Genomic DNA, 14,300 nt, shown 5'->3' on the forward strand with positions numbered 1-14,300 from the left:
GCTTGCCTGCCTGATCGCCCCTAACTGCCTCTGCCTGCCTGATTGCCCCTAACCTCTCTGCCTGCCTGCCAAATCGCCCCCAATGCCCTCCCTGCCAACCTGGTTGCTCCCAACTGCCCTCCCCTGCTGGCCTGATCACCCTCAACTGCCCTCCCCTGCTGGCCTGATCTTGCCCCCAATTGCCCTCCTCTGCCGGTCAATTTGGTTCTGATTGGTCAGTTTCTATGCCAGTCAGCGTCAAAAGCTCTGCCTCCTAGGCAGCCATTGACTCCTCACAATTGACCCAGATTTGGTTCTTTTTTTTTCTTTCCAGGTTTGGTTCTGATTGGCCAGTTTCTATGCCAGTCAGCATCTCTGGGTCTCTCAATGGGCCTAATCAAAAAGGCGGGGCTGATCAGCAGCCCTGGAGAGAAATGGAGGCGTGGCTGTTGGCCAGGCTGGGAGAGAAAGAGAGGCAAGTTCTGATCAATGGCTGCCACAGAAGCTATGGATCAGACCCTGCCTCTCTCTCTACAGGCCTCTCTACAGGCGTGATCCGCAGCCCCCTAGGCCCGTGGTGGGCAAACCGCGGCTCACGAGCCACATGTGGCTTTTTGGCCCCTTGAGTGTGGTTCTTCCACAAAATATCATGTGCAGATGCGCACATACAGTGCAATTGAAACTTTGTGGCCCATGCGCAGAAGTCGGTATTTTGTGGAAGAGCCACACTCAAGGGGCCAAAGAGCCGCATGTGGCTCGCGAGCCGCGGTTTGCCGAGCCGCAGTTTGCCGACCACTGCCCAAGGCAGTCAGTGCTGGGTCTGGGCGCCAGCAGTGGCCCCAGTCAGTGCTGGGTTGCCAGGCATCCCAGCACTGACTTATGGTCTGGTTGAGCCTTTGGTTGTAATAGTCGTTTCGACCCTGGCTCTTTATTATATAGCTGTTTTTCTAGAACATTAAGTTTATGTCTTCCCAGTTCCTGGTACTTGGAAATGTGTACCCAAATCAAATACACTCAATATATACAAATTATTCTGCATACTGAGTCATGTTTGGATTTATGTACAAAATGTAAGAGATGGCTGAGTTGAAAATTTAGAATAGGAAAATGCAGAAGCAAATCACCATTGAAGGGAGACAAACCTTTTTCTGTCTCCATTAAGGCTGCTGCCCCTTCCCAATATCCCTTTCCTATGCTGAGCCCTGGTTGAACTGGCAGGGTGGCCTAAGGAAATAAGACTCTTCTGGTAGGAATGGATTGAGGCCCCTCCTCAACCCCTTCTACTAGAATTTCATATTTAGGCAATGCTGTTGGTGTGGACTGTGGCGCCTTGATATCCAAGGATCCTAAAGGGGAAACTGCGTCAAGAGGGCAGGGGGAGTAGGTGCTGGGTACACGGGAACCTCAGCTAGATTATTTGGGGAGAACAGATTCTGGCAGAACAAGTGGCCAAGGCCGGGAAGCTTATTGGCTGGTAGTCATGCTGGTAAAGCATCAATTTCTAGTTAGGCTTAACGGTGCTATTCTTTCTTTATTCAAAGTGTATTTATTTTAATCTCTCTTTTATTTTATTTTTAAAATATATTTTTATTGATTTCAGAGAGGAAGGGAGAGGAAAAGAGAGAGAAAGAGAGAGAGACATCAATGATGAAAGAGAATCATAGATCGGCTGCCTCCTGCACGCCCCCTACTGGGGATTAAGCCCACAACCTGGGTATGTGCCCTTGACCAGAATTGAATCTGGGACCTTTCAGTCTGCAGGCCAGCCAAACCGGGCTTAATCTCTCTTTTAGATTGTTCTAGGAACTTTACTTCTTCAGGAATGAGTTCTCCCATTTAAGTATGTAGATTGTACTTAAAAGGCACTGAACTTATGTGTTATAATTCTTGCTCAAGAGATTTCTCCTGATAGTGCCCTCCGTGGTCCTGGATCTGTCTCCTGCTTCAACAGTGTTTGGACAGAACAGACCGAGGGACGCCCCTTCTTCCAGCCTCCGGCCACTCTCCAGTCTCTTATCCAGTCACCACCTCCGGGACCAGCCAACACACCGTTTTGTTTTTCTACCTTAACTCCCTTAACTCCTTATTGCCGAACAACCATGAGCTCCCAAATTCGTCAGAATTATTTCACTGAAGTGGAGTCTGCAGTCAACCTGCCTCTGCGGGCCTCCCACACCTACCTCTCTCTGGGCTTCTGTATCAGCTACAGACCATAATGATGTGGCTCTGGAGGGCGGGGGCCACTTCTTCTGAGAGTTGGTGGAGAAGAAGCGCAAGGGCGCTGAGTGTCTCTTCAAGTTGCAAAACCAGCGCGGTGGCCGCATTCTCTTCCAGGACGTGCTGAGCCTTCCCAAGGTGAGTGAGCAAAACTCAGGCCGCCATGGAAGCTGCCCTGGCCTTGCAGAGGAACCTGACCCAGGCCCTTGTGGAGCTGCAGGCCCTGGGTTCTACTCTTGCAGACCCCCAACCCTGTGACTTCCGAGAGAACCACTTCCTGGATGAACAGGTGAAACTCTTCAAGAAGATGGGCAACTACCTGACTCACATCTGCAGGCTGGCCGGCCCCTCGGCTGGGCTGGGCAAGTATCTCTTTGAAAGGCTCACCCTCAAGCATGACCTTTGGATCCCAGGGGCTTTTGAAGGGCCCCTCTGCATTCCCCTGGTGTCTCTTGCCTGAGCCTCTCCCCAAAACTACTAGCCATTCTTTTAACCACCCTGAAGCCCTCTCCCATGCATTGGACCAAATGGAAACAATGAAGATATTTGTAGCAAAAAAGAGAGAGAGAGAGAGATTTCTCCTCCTGTGACTCAGCTCGTGGAGGTCTCCATTTGGGGCAACTCTGTTTGGTCGCTTCTGCTCATGTCCTATTTGGGGTTCCCTGTTTCTAGATAATTTTTTATGTTAGTGGATTGGCTTGGATTTTGCTACCTGGGAATACAGGCTCAGCATTCCGATTTCATGGTTCCTGTTTGGGAGGACTAAGTCTGCCTTCTAGTTAGGAACTTGGACTAGTGGAAAGACATTCCAATTTCCATTTGTGCACAGCTTGATCCTGGCTCCAATTCCACTCCTCATTAAAGGCCAAGCCTGTGGGCATTTTAGCCCCAGCCCCTACATCCTGCATCTGTACCTGTTATGGAGTCCCCTTTTCTTGCCTTTGTGACATGTATTTTAAAATATATTTTTTAAACTATATACAAGAGAAGTTTGTTTAGAAAACCATGGAGATAGAAGCGGTAATATCTATTTACAGATCATCAATTTTATTTGGGTTCTCAAGTGTATTATAGTGGTATAATAGTTGCACACCTATTTATATTTCCTCTTTATCCTAATTTTCCCTTTATCCTAATTTTGTGTTTTGTGCTTCCTCCTTTTTTTCTTCTTTAAGGCTAGTTACTGATACCCATGTGTTCAGTGATCCAGCATTTAGATCTATAAATTCATTTTCTTGTTTTCTTAACGTTGACACCTGATTTTGAATTTATTGCTTCCCTTATTCGGCTTTCTCTGGGTTTATTATGTTGTTTTTCTAACTTCTTGAAATTAAGTGAGTATTCATGTATTTTTTTCTATAATGGCAGGTAATAGAACTAGATTTTTCTCTGAGGAAGTGAATATGCTTCATCTGTTGACCTAGTAGGGTATCACACGCCCTGGGGATGGCCTTCCGGGATTTACTTACTTACCCTAAGCCCAAAGGGATAGAGAACACTGGGTGAAGAATAAACAGACCCCAAGTGAGACCTAAACATGCAGAAAATATCAGGATAGCAGAAGAAACATGAGCAATTCTCAGAGGGCAGGGAAGAACAGAGGTGTTGTCTAGCTGGAGGGCATGGCAAATGGTGGCTATCTGGAAGCCAGAACACACTGGATCTTAAACCCAAGGCTAGAGATCGGAGAGTTTCTGTAGGCAGTGGGGAGCCCTGATGGGTTTTGTGTAGGGTGGACGTCCGAGCTCAGAAGGGGTCAGGCAGGTGCTGTAAACAGGGCAGAACATCAGGTTCTCCTGCATGATCGGTACTCAGTCCGGTGGGATGGATGGAGCTCCAGGGTCAGGGCAGAGAAGAAGTGGTTTGGAAGGAAGTAACCATAGAAGTCCTGAGGCTTCTAAGGGAGAGGAGGGAAGAAAAGAAGAGTTGAGGATGAAACCTTTTTTTTTTTTTTAAATATATTTTTATTGCTTTTTTACAGAGAGGAAGGGAGAGAGACAGAGAGTCAGAAACATCGATGAGAGAGAAACATCGACCAGCTGCCTCCTGCACATCTCCCACTGGGGATGTGCCCGCAACCCAGGTACATGCCCTTGACCGGAATCGAACCTGGGACCTTTCAGTCCGCAGGCCGACGCTCTATCCACTGAGCCAAACCGGTTTCGGCAATGAAACCTTTTATTTTATTTTTTTTAAATATCTTTTTTTTTTAAAATATATTTTATTGATTCTTTTACAGAGAAGAAGGGAGAGGGACAGAGAGTCAGAAACATGGATGAGAGAGATCGATCAGCTGCCTCCTGCACGCCCCCCAGTGGGGATGTGCCCACAACCAAGGTACATGCCCTTGACCGGAAACGAACCTGGGACCTTTCAGTCCGCAGGTCGACGCTCTATCCACTGAGCCAAACCGGTTTCAGCAATGAAACCTTTTAAAGGAATTCAAAGGCAGGAGCCTGCGGTGGAAATCTGGAGGAGACCGGGGAGGGCAGAATAGAAGCCAGGGGCTACCGGGAATCACCAGGGCAAAGCTGCATGCCGGTGGAAGAGTGAGAGAAAGGTGAGGAGAGGAGACCGCCTGTGAAGACTCCTCTTGCTAGGGGGCTTCCTCATTCCCAGTACTAAATGGGTGTTACAGAGCAGAATGGTAGGTTCTGGGACGAATGGGCTCTTCATGCTTTCAGATCTTTTCATTTTATTCACAATTAACAAACAAAATATTAGAGAATTGTTGTTGTTCTTGTGACTGGGAGGTCAAATTACTGACCTGGGTAACACGTATTCAGGGGAAAATATTGACTGATGCTTTTTTTGGGAGAACAGATTTTGTCAAAGAGAGCTCCACTAGATGAAACAAAAACAGGGACCGTTTCCTTCATTTTGGGGGTTTACTACAAATTTCCTTTAAACAGAGGTCTCTTGCCCTAGCCAGTTTGGCTCAGTGGATAGAGCGTTGGCCTGAGGACTGAGGGGTCCCAGGTTCGATTCTGGTCAAGGGCACATGCCCGGGTTGTGGCTCGATCCCCAGTGGTGGGGGTGCAGGAGGCAGCCAATAGATGATTCTCTCATCATTGATGTTTCTATATCTCTCTTCCTCTCCCGTCCTCTCTGAAATCAATAAAAATATTTAGAAAAAAAGAAATGTAAGAACCCTAATAACACAAACAAACAAAAAAACACAGAGGTCTCTCCTCTGGTAATGAAACTATTCAATTTAGAAAGATTTTGGATTTGCTGAACTTTCCCATTAAATGATATGTTTAAAATGCCTTGTAGGCCCTCATAAAACTTTAGTAATCCCCCCACCTCCCATTCCCAATAGTTTCTAGGCAAATCCAGCCTGGTGCTCTGTCAGATTAGAAATCAGATTAGATCTTTTGATCTGAGGCCAGATGCAGCTGCGCCTCTCACCACCAGAGGCTGTGAGCTCACCAGCACCTTTCCAACAAGCATCAGCGTTCGCCCCGCTGGGCCTGCGCATTTGGCCTGATACCTGCAACAGGATCATGGCTTTGGAACTGCAGGGCAGGCCTCCTGCTTCCAGAATGTACACAGACCAGGAGTGTGTGTGGACAAGGCGATCATATGTGCCTTGCCACCTGCAAACACTCACACAAATGCTGGTGGACTCGGGAACAGCCCAAGGAGACCGTAGGCACCTGTTCAAGCATGATGATGTATTTGGTCTTCGTGGCACAGAGCTCCTGAAACCCTTGGAATTTTCCAAGTGATAAGTGCCATGAAAGTGTCTGTTGTTATGTTAATGAAGTGACTTTTGGAAAGCTCCTAAGGATGGGCGTGTAGTTGCTAGTGGAGCCAGTCATGTGATTGGTGGAACCTGTCAGTCATCCCCCTCCCCCCACACCTCTGGGGAGGAGAGGGGGTTGGAGGTGGAGTTCAGTTATTAATGGCGTGATTTGCTCAGTGCCTATGTCGTGAAGCCTCCATAAAACCCCAAAATGACAGGGTTTGGAGAGCTACCAGGTTGATAGACATGTGGAAGTTCCGGGAGAATGGAGCACCTGTCACGGGCATGGAAGCTCCAAGCCCTTCCCCCTGTACATGGCCCTGTGTTATATCCTTTCATAATAAACTGGTGACACAGGAAGTAACATGTTTCTCTGAGTTCGTGAGCCACTCTAGCAAATAATCACACGCAAGGACGGGGTCCAGTTCATAACCATGTGGACAAAAAAAAGGCCACATACTAACTGACTAGCTCAGGGAAGGCCTGCAAACTCAAAAACCTAAAAGAGCCACCAAGGATGGTCTGAAATTAAAACTTTAACTAAAAGCAGTTTATAGTAGGTAATCAGTATCCTGACAAAGATCAACTTTGATCTTTACTGAGCCTATTTGTCTTTTTGCATCTAAGATAACATACCTGCTAAATGTCAGCGTAACTTGTGACTTCCCTTTTTTCAGACCCCTCAGGACACAACAAATGGCACTAGGGCCGAAACTAGAAATCCCCTCAGTGTTATTGTTACCCAGTGTTATTGTTAATTATTGACTGTTAACTATCCTGCACCCACGTATATAAAAGAAGCATGTGTCCATCATTTCACTTTTTATCCAATCCCAGAGGTTTCCCCTTTTTGCTTTCTCCCACCTCCCTAATGGATCATTAATGGATTTCATGTAATCCACCTTGTTGTAATGTACCCTGCGGATCACAGAAGGATGCCTCAAGAAGTCAAATTAAAGAGTTACATTTATTGCAATCCGGGACTATGAGGGGTCATTCCCAAATCTCATAGTGATAAGATGGTGGCAAAACCAGACTTATATAGGCAAAGATCACAAAGGTATTGATTACATCCCAGGGTTTGGAATGAGGAACCTGGTTTGCAAAAAAGCAGATTACAGAAGCAGAATTAAGCATGTTAATTACAATTTTGGGTCTGAGGGTCACTGAATTGACAGAAACACCTTATCTAGAGTCCTTGGGTCTTGAGACCACTGGGTTGCCAGGAAGTCATTATCTAGAGCCATCGAGGTAATTTAGAGTAATTGTGCTGTCCTGGTCTTGGGACCACTGAGTCAACTGGAACGCATTATCTGTGGCCACTAAAACAATTTAGGATAATTGTGCTGTCCTGTTTCCCAGGTACAGAAGAATGTGCTTTCTAACACCAGTAAGATAACAATCAATGGGTTAGTCATTCAATTGAATGGGATGATGTATACAATTCAGAAAATCAAAATAACTTTTCTATTGTTAAGCCAAACAGCAGGGTTAGAGTTAAACTACAGTTTCTACCTGAAGTATGGTTGCTCCATACTTCAACCTATGTCTCCTCCTTTGATTGTAATGTATAAAACAAGGTGAAAAATTGCCCTTCTCCAGAGCATTATCCCAATATGTAGAGATTCTGCTTCCCGGCAACTGTTGACAGTTTGGCTCAAATAAACTCACCAAAATTCTTTACAGGTTTGAATGTTTTTTACATTAAGAGCCAGTTGGTCAGAAGCACAGGTGACAACCTGGACTTGCAATTGATGACTGAAGGAGGTGGGGAGGGGGCAGTCTTATGGGACTGAACCCGCGTTCTGTGGGATCTGATGCGATCTCCGAACAGTGTTGGAACTGAGTTGAATGGTAGGACACACAGCCGGTGTGGAGAATTGCTTGGATCTGGGGAACTCACCCCCCACATTGGAATTGGTGTCAGAATCTCAGTCCCCCACAGACTGAGCGCAGTCCAGACCAGGGGTTGTCCTCTTTACATGCAGGCAGGACAGAGACAGGGCGTGAGCTTCCCTCTATTCCTGCTTCTGATCTGACAACTGGGAATAGGGGGCAAGGGGGTCTAAAAACAGTTTCTTCTCTAGTTTTCCTTTCTGGGGGGAAGAGTGGGAATTTCTTTGCTTCTAAGGCACCTTGAGGATTGGAAAATACCCCCAGCCAACCCGCCTACCCGAAGTCAACAATAGAATGGCTTCATTGGTTTCAGAGCAAAGACCCAGGAGCTGTTTCCCTCATGGATCACGGAAGCAGGGTGGGGTGTAGGATTGGGCTGGGGGAGAGGGGGGTGGGGGGGGAACAGAAAGGAGGGGAGGCCGGACGCCCCTCAGACACCGGCTGGGCTCCCTCCCTCTGTTCCAGGACGAGAGAGGGGGTGGAGGGACAGATTTGGAACAGTAGGGAATTCCCCGCTGAGGGGGCAATTGAGGCAATGTGGGGTTCAGACCATCTGTATCCTGGACAGAAGGCCGCTTTCTTCCCCAGGGATGCTGAGCCCAGGGAGGTCCCAACCCCTCAGCTGTTCCAGTCCCAAACACTCTGCCTGTGTGTCTCCTCTGTGCCGGGGCCACCCAGCCGGACCGGCAGGTCAGCCACTGACTTAATGCTGAGTCCCTGAAGCAGCTTTGTTCCCTCAGCGGGGTCCAGCCCCTGCCACTGGGCACCCCTCCATAGCCGAGGTCACTGCGAGGAAGCAAGAAGAGCTCTGGGTGTCCGGTAGGCAGTGGAGTGTGATCACAGAGCCAGAGCTCCTGGCTTGAAATCCCAGACCCCCCGGTTACTAGCTGTGTGGCCTCGAAGGAGTTATTTACCCTCTCTGGGCTTCAGTTTCCTCGTATGTACAACAGGGGTAATATTAACCTACCTCATTGGGGTATTGTGAGGCGTAAATGATGCCCTTAAGACTGGCGCCTGGGTAGATGTAAGTACTCAGAGAAGGCAAACTGCTATTTTTATGGGGTCGGGTCTAGGGCAAAGGATCCAATGGCCAGGGGAGGAATCTATACTGAGCTCTGCCATAGAGGCCAGCACTATGTGGATACCTTATCCCAGTGGTCGGCAAACTCATTAGTCAACAGAGCCAAATATCAACAGTACAACGATTGAAATTTCTTTTGAGAGCCAAATTTTTTAAACTTAAACTATATAGGTAGGTACATTGTTATTAACTTAATTAGGGTACTCCTAAGCTGGCCTTTGCTAAAAACGTCCTCAGTCTGATTGAGGTCCGTTCGCTGAGGTCGACCCCTTCCAACTCTCCCATCCCATCCACACTCGTCTTGTATACTTGTTTTGTCTATCTTTTGTCACCCGTGAGCGATTTGCGGACGCGACTAGCACTAACCACTGCACAATGAGACTGCTGACTGACTGGCTCACTCAACTGGTGCATGAATTGCGCGCGCCTCCCCTGCGCTGCATATCCTGCGGCCTGCCTGTGCACGTCTCCTGTTGCCCGGCCGACTGACCGACACCCCCCACTTCTTCTAACGCCACTTCTTCAAAATAGACTCACCCAGGCCAAAAACTGACTTCTGCGCATGGGCCACGAAGTTTCAATCGCACTGTACCTGCGTGCCCGCACGTGGTATTTTGTGGAAGAGCCACACTCAAGGGGCCAAAGAGCCGCATGTGGCTCTCGAGCCGAGGTTTGCCGACCACTGCCTTATCCGATTAACCATGTACAAGAACAGAAGGAAGGAACTATTATATCCCAGTTTACAGATCAAGAGCCTGAGTGGCAAAGGGTCCAGCTGGGGTTCAACACCTGAGGTAGCCGATTTCAGACACCATGCCCTTGATTGCCTCCCACCAGGCTACACAGCCAGAGAGAAGACTGGGGAAAGCAAACAAGTAGAGTAGTTATGGAATTGAAGGGTGAGTGTCTACTGGGCTTTAGGGAAGGAACACGGGTTACTCCGGGGAAGCCGGGACGTGTGCTTCAGTCCTTTGGCTGAAGAGTCACTTTTGCTCCTCAGTTTACAAGGCTGAACCAGCCACCAGTAGCTTCTGAGATCTACATGTTACAATCCAGACACTCAGAAGTTCTGGCTAATGAGATGTGAATCTCTCTCCTTCTAAATCCCAGCTCCAAAATTCCTGGGAGAGGGTCTGATGGCCCAAGCCCAGGTAATGTCCAGTGTCTACCTTCCATGGCCAGGGACCAAGTTTTCTTGTAGAAATGCGGCAGCTTCTGCTGTAGTCATGTGCATGGTGGAGGGGGCTGGGAAGGGGAGGTTCTTGGGAAAGGAAGATCTGGCAGACAGTCCACAGGAGTCTACTCATTGGGCTTTTCTTCTCTCTCCATCCTTTCTCTCTTCATAGCTGTTCTTTGCTCATACTCTCAACCTGTGTTCACCTCTACCTCTTTTATCATGCCTCGCTCCCTCTCATGACTTCTCACTGTAACCATAACTCACTGCTGCTGCCCCAAACTCTCCATGTTTCCTCATTCAAACGTCTCAGCTAATTCAGATGGTCTAAAATGCCCACGTTTCCACACCAGGCCAGTTCATGGGCACTGTCTCGCTGAAGAACTGGCTGCCCTGTGGTGCAGAGCCTGTGTTCAGGAATCTTCTAGGGCAGCGGTTCTCAACCTGTGGGTCACGACACCTTTGGGGGTCGAACGACCCTTTCACAGGGGTCGCCTAAGACCATCAGAAAACACATACATAATTACCTATTGTTTACAGTAGCAAAATTACAGTTATGAAGTAGCAACGAAAATAATTTTATGGTTGGGGGTCACCACAACATGAGGAACTGTATTAAAGGGTCGCAGCATTAGGAAGGTTGAGGACCACTGTTCTAGGGCAACACAAGCCTGCGCCCTTTGAGGGCTGTGGGCTGGGCGATTCCCCTGTGGGCATTGAACTGGGGCTGGCACCGTGAGGAGATATAAAAGGAGGCGCCTTCCTGAACTCTTCCACTCTGAAACTCACTAACCATAGCATGAGATCCTGAAGATTGCCATGGGGTGCTGAGTGCATTTATCCAACTCCCACTGCCACAGAAGTCCAAGTGTACAATGGCTTACATAAATTAGAAGATTATTTCTTGATTAGAGACCCGATGCACGAAATTTGTGCAAGGGGCTCAGCCCTCACAATCCCGGCTGCCTGCAGGCCCCGAGGCCCCGCCCCCGACCCACTGGTCATTCCGGAAGGTTGTTCCGGAAGGTCATTCGCCATCAGTCTAGCATATTCGCTCTTTATTATATAGGATTACATATCAAATGGCAATAAGCAGTCCAGAGCAGATTTGATGGGTTTATGGTGTTGGGGCCTACCTCTTTCTGCCTTGCTGTTGTGTGATCCCTAGGGTGTTGGCCCCATCCTCATGGATCAAGATGGATTGTTACCACATTCCAGCCAGTGGGAAGGGGCAAAGCACTTCCCTTTCCTTTGCACACAGAAGTTGGACCTTGCATACATCACTTCACTCACATCTCATTAGCCAGAACTTAGTTATGTGGCCACATGAAGTGACAAGGGCAGCTGGGCGATGGAGTCTCTATTCTGGGTGGCCATGTGTCCAGCTGAAATTTGGGGATTCAATTTCTAAGGAGAAAGGGAAGAATGGATATTGGGGACAATGGCGCCACCATTTTCCTGTCACTCATTTTGACCCTCTTTACCATCCAGTGTGTCATCACTTCCTGGCACATCCCCCTAAGGTCCTCTCCTTCTCCACAGGTGCCATCGAGGACTGGGCCCTTACTGCCCTATACCCAGTGTCTGAGGACAACCTCCTCACTGATGCCCTTGCCTCCAGTCTCTCTCTGTGAACATTCTAAAGGGCAAATCTGATCTGGCTCCATCATTTAGAAATTCTTCAATGGCTCCCCACTGTCCACAGCAGTGAGATTTTTAACTGTAGATTTCTGAATTCCTGAAATTACATGAAGATTTTGCAGATTTATGTGCATTTCTCTGAACAGAGCTTCATGTTCTCAAAGAGGTCTCTGATTCCCCCTCAAGTTAGAGGCTTAAATCCAAATTCCTATCTCAACCTACAAGTATATCTACTAACCTTCCTCTTAAATCTACTCTTCAGCCACTTCCCCCATGCCACCTAAACTGGAGTCATTCTGCAATTCTCTCCATTGCCCAGACAGCCATGGTCTTTCACACTTCACATCTTTGTACCTGCTGTTCTATCTAGAATGCCCTGGCAAACTCCTTCTTCCACCTCCTGTGGCTTAGATCAAGGGCCACCTCCTCTGTGAGGTTTCCCTGACTCCCTCTGGCCAAGTACGTCTCTACAGCCCTCTTCAGACCTCCATTACTCATCCTATTCATAGTCGTCGCCAGCCTGCATCTGTCTCCTCCACCAAACCATGAACTCTAGAGTCCAGGACCCAGGACAGATAGTCCACAAATATCTGTTGAATAAACATCACTCATTTCCACCCACCCCCCCGCGCCCCCCGCCCAATGGAGTACTTTTTCTAAAATGCAAATCTGAGTGTTGCTTCCTGTATTCCTATTTCCTTCAAATCCAAACTTGGTGCAGTGGCTTTTTCCCTGGCTTCATCTTGCACTCTTCCTTCCTTTCTATCTTTTCTTTCTTTCTTTCCCAGAACACTGAAGTTCTTTTAATGACCAAATCAATGCTTCTTGTCTAGAGGGTTTATGCATGCTTCTTGCTCTGCCCCTCTTTGCCTGGCCAATGCCTATGCACCCTTCAGATAGCATAACTATTCTCAGGAAGCCCTCCTGGGCCCTCCCTACCCTCAGATTAGGCTGAGGGTCCCTCCTATGTGTCCCCATGAACCTTGTCCTTGCCAGTCACAACATGCATCATGTTGTTCCATGATGACTTGTTTTCCTTCCCTGTTAAACTGTAAGTTCTTGTCTACCTTGCTTATATATCCCCAGCCCCAAATACCCTATTTAGTGGGTATCTGATAAATCTGTGTTAAATGAGAGCTAGGTAAATCAATTTCTCTATCATAAATCTGGTTTTCAATAGCTTTCCATTGCCTTTATTTTATTTTTTAAATATATTTTTATTGGTTTCAGAGAGAGGAAGGGAGAGGGAGATAGATAGAAACATCAACGCTGCCTCCTACACCTCACTTACTGGTGATCGAAGCCCTCAACCCAGGTATGTGCCCTGACCTAGAATGGAACCGTGACCTCCTGGTTTATAGGTTGATGCTCAACCACTGAGCCACACCAACCGGGCTTTCAATTGCCTTTAGAACAAAGCTTTATCATAACTTTAGGGCACTTTGTGATTTGGTCCCATGTTTTATCAGTCTCACCTCTTCCCAATCTCCCCTTTTATCTCAGCATCTTACTCAAACTCTCTATGACAGTCCTATTAAACTGAATGAAGGCCCCTAAATGTCCGCTCTCCCATAGCTCTTCCTTTGCAGCACGGGTTTCTCTGCCTGGCACACTCGAACCTCACCTCACCTCTTACTCTTCCTTTTCTGGGTGACATCACTAATCTTTGTTTTCAGTTCCAGGAAGCCTAAAGTTACAGGCTCGCTCCCCAGTAGAGGGCGTGCAGGAGGCAGCCTATCAATAATTCTCACTCTCCCTGAAATCAATAAAAACATATAAAAATACTTTTTAAAAAAGAAATAGAGCCTATATTGGCAACACGGGACACTGACCCCCATAATAGCAAATAGAACATTGCAAATTCCCAAGAACCAAGAGCAGAGAAATGCAAAGAAACTTTGAGACCCAAAGGTTGAGGGGCAGCATTTTAATATAGAAACAGAAACAGTCAAAGGCCAGAGCCCTACTACTCCAAGTGTGGTGTGGCCCAGCAGCATTGGTATCCCCTGGGAACTGGTTAGAAATGCAGATTCTCAGCCCCTTCCCCTCCCAGACCTCCTACATTCTAACAAGATCTCCAGGGATCTGCACGCATATCAGTGTTTGAGAAGCACTGGAGTAGAATATTTATTAATGTGGGGGTTTGCTCTTAAAGTGTGCTTTGAGGTCAAAATAAACCCATTTAAAGCATTTTTAGCTTATTATTTGCTCCATTCTCTCTACCTCTGAGCAACACTGCCATATGCCAGTGTCCTGCTTGGGGACTTTGAGCCTCTCTTATGATCCCAGTGGAAAACTTCTGTAGTCAGTCTCTATGGATTAAAACTGGATTCACAAACTCCCATCAGCTGTGCCTTGCACAACACCCCCAGGAGGTAGGTTGTATAATTTTTGTTTTTAAAGACAATGAAACTGGAACCTAAGGAGATTTGGTGACTCACACAAGGGGCACCGAGCAAACAGGCGTTTGTGTTTCCATAGAGAAGCTCACAGAACTTAGCTGGCTTTCTATTTTCAATAGGTGGATTCATGCAAATAATTTCAGGATAAACAAATTTGAAGAA

General features: G+C 47.4%; 1 pseudogene; it reads left to right on the top strand.

Moving 5' to 3' along the window:
• The first annotated feature begins 2,078 nt into the window (after window positions 1-2,078).
• On the top strand, window positions 2,079-11,729 carry LOC111826257 (annotated as a pseudogene).
• The last annotated feature ends 2,571 nt before the right edge of the window (window positions 11,730-14,300 follow it).

Source organism: Myotis lucifugus, unplaced genomic scaffold (genome assembly GCF_000147115.1).
Source record: "Myotis lucifugus unplaced genomic scaffold, Myoluc2.0 scaffold_63, whole genome shotgun sequence".
Classification (NCBI taxonomy): Eukaryota; Metazoa; Chordata; class Mammalia; order Chiroptera; family Vespertilionidae; genus Myotis; species Myotis lucifugus.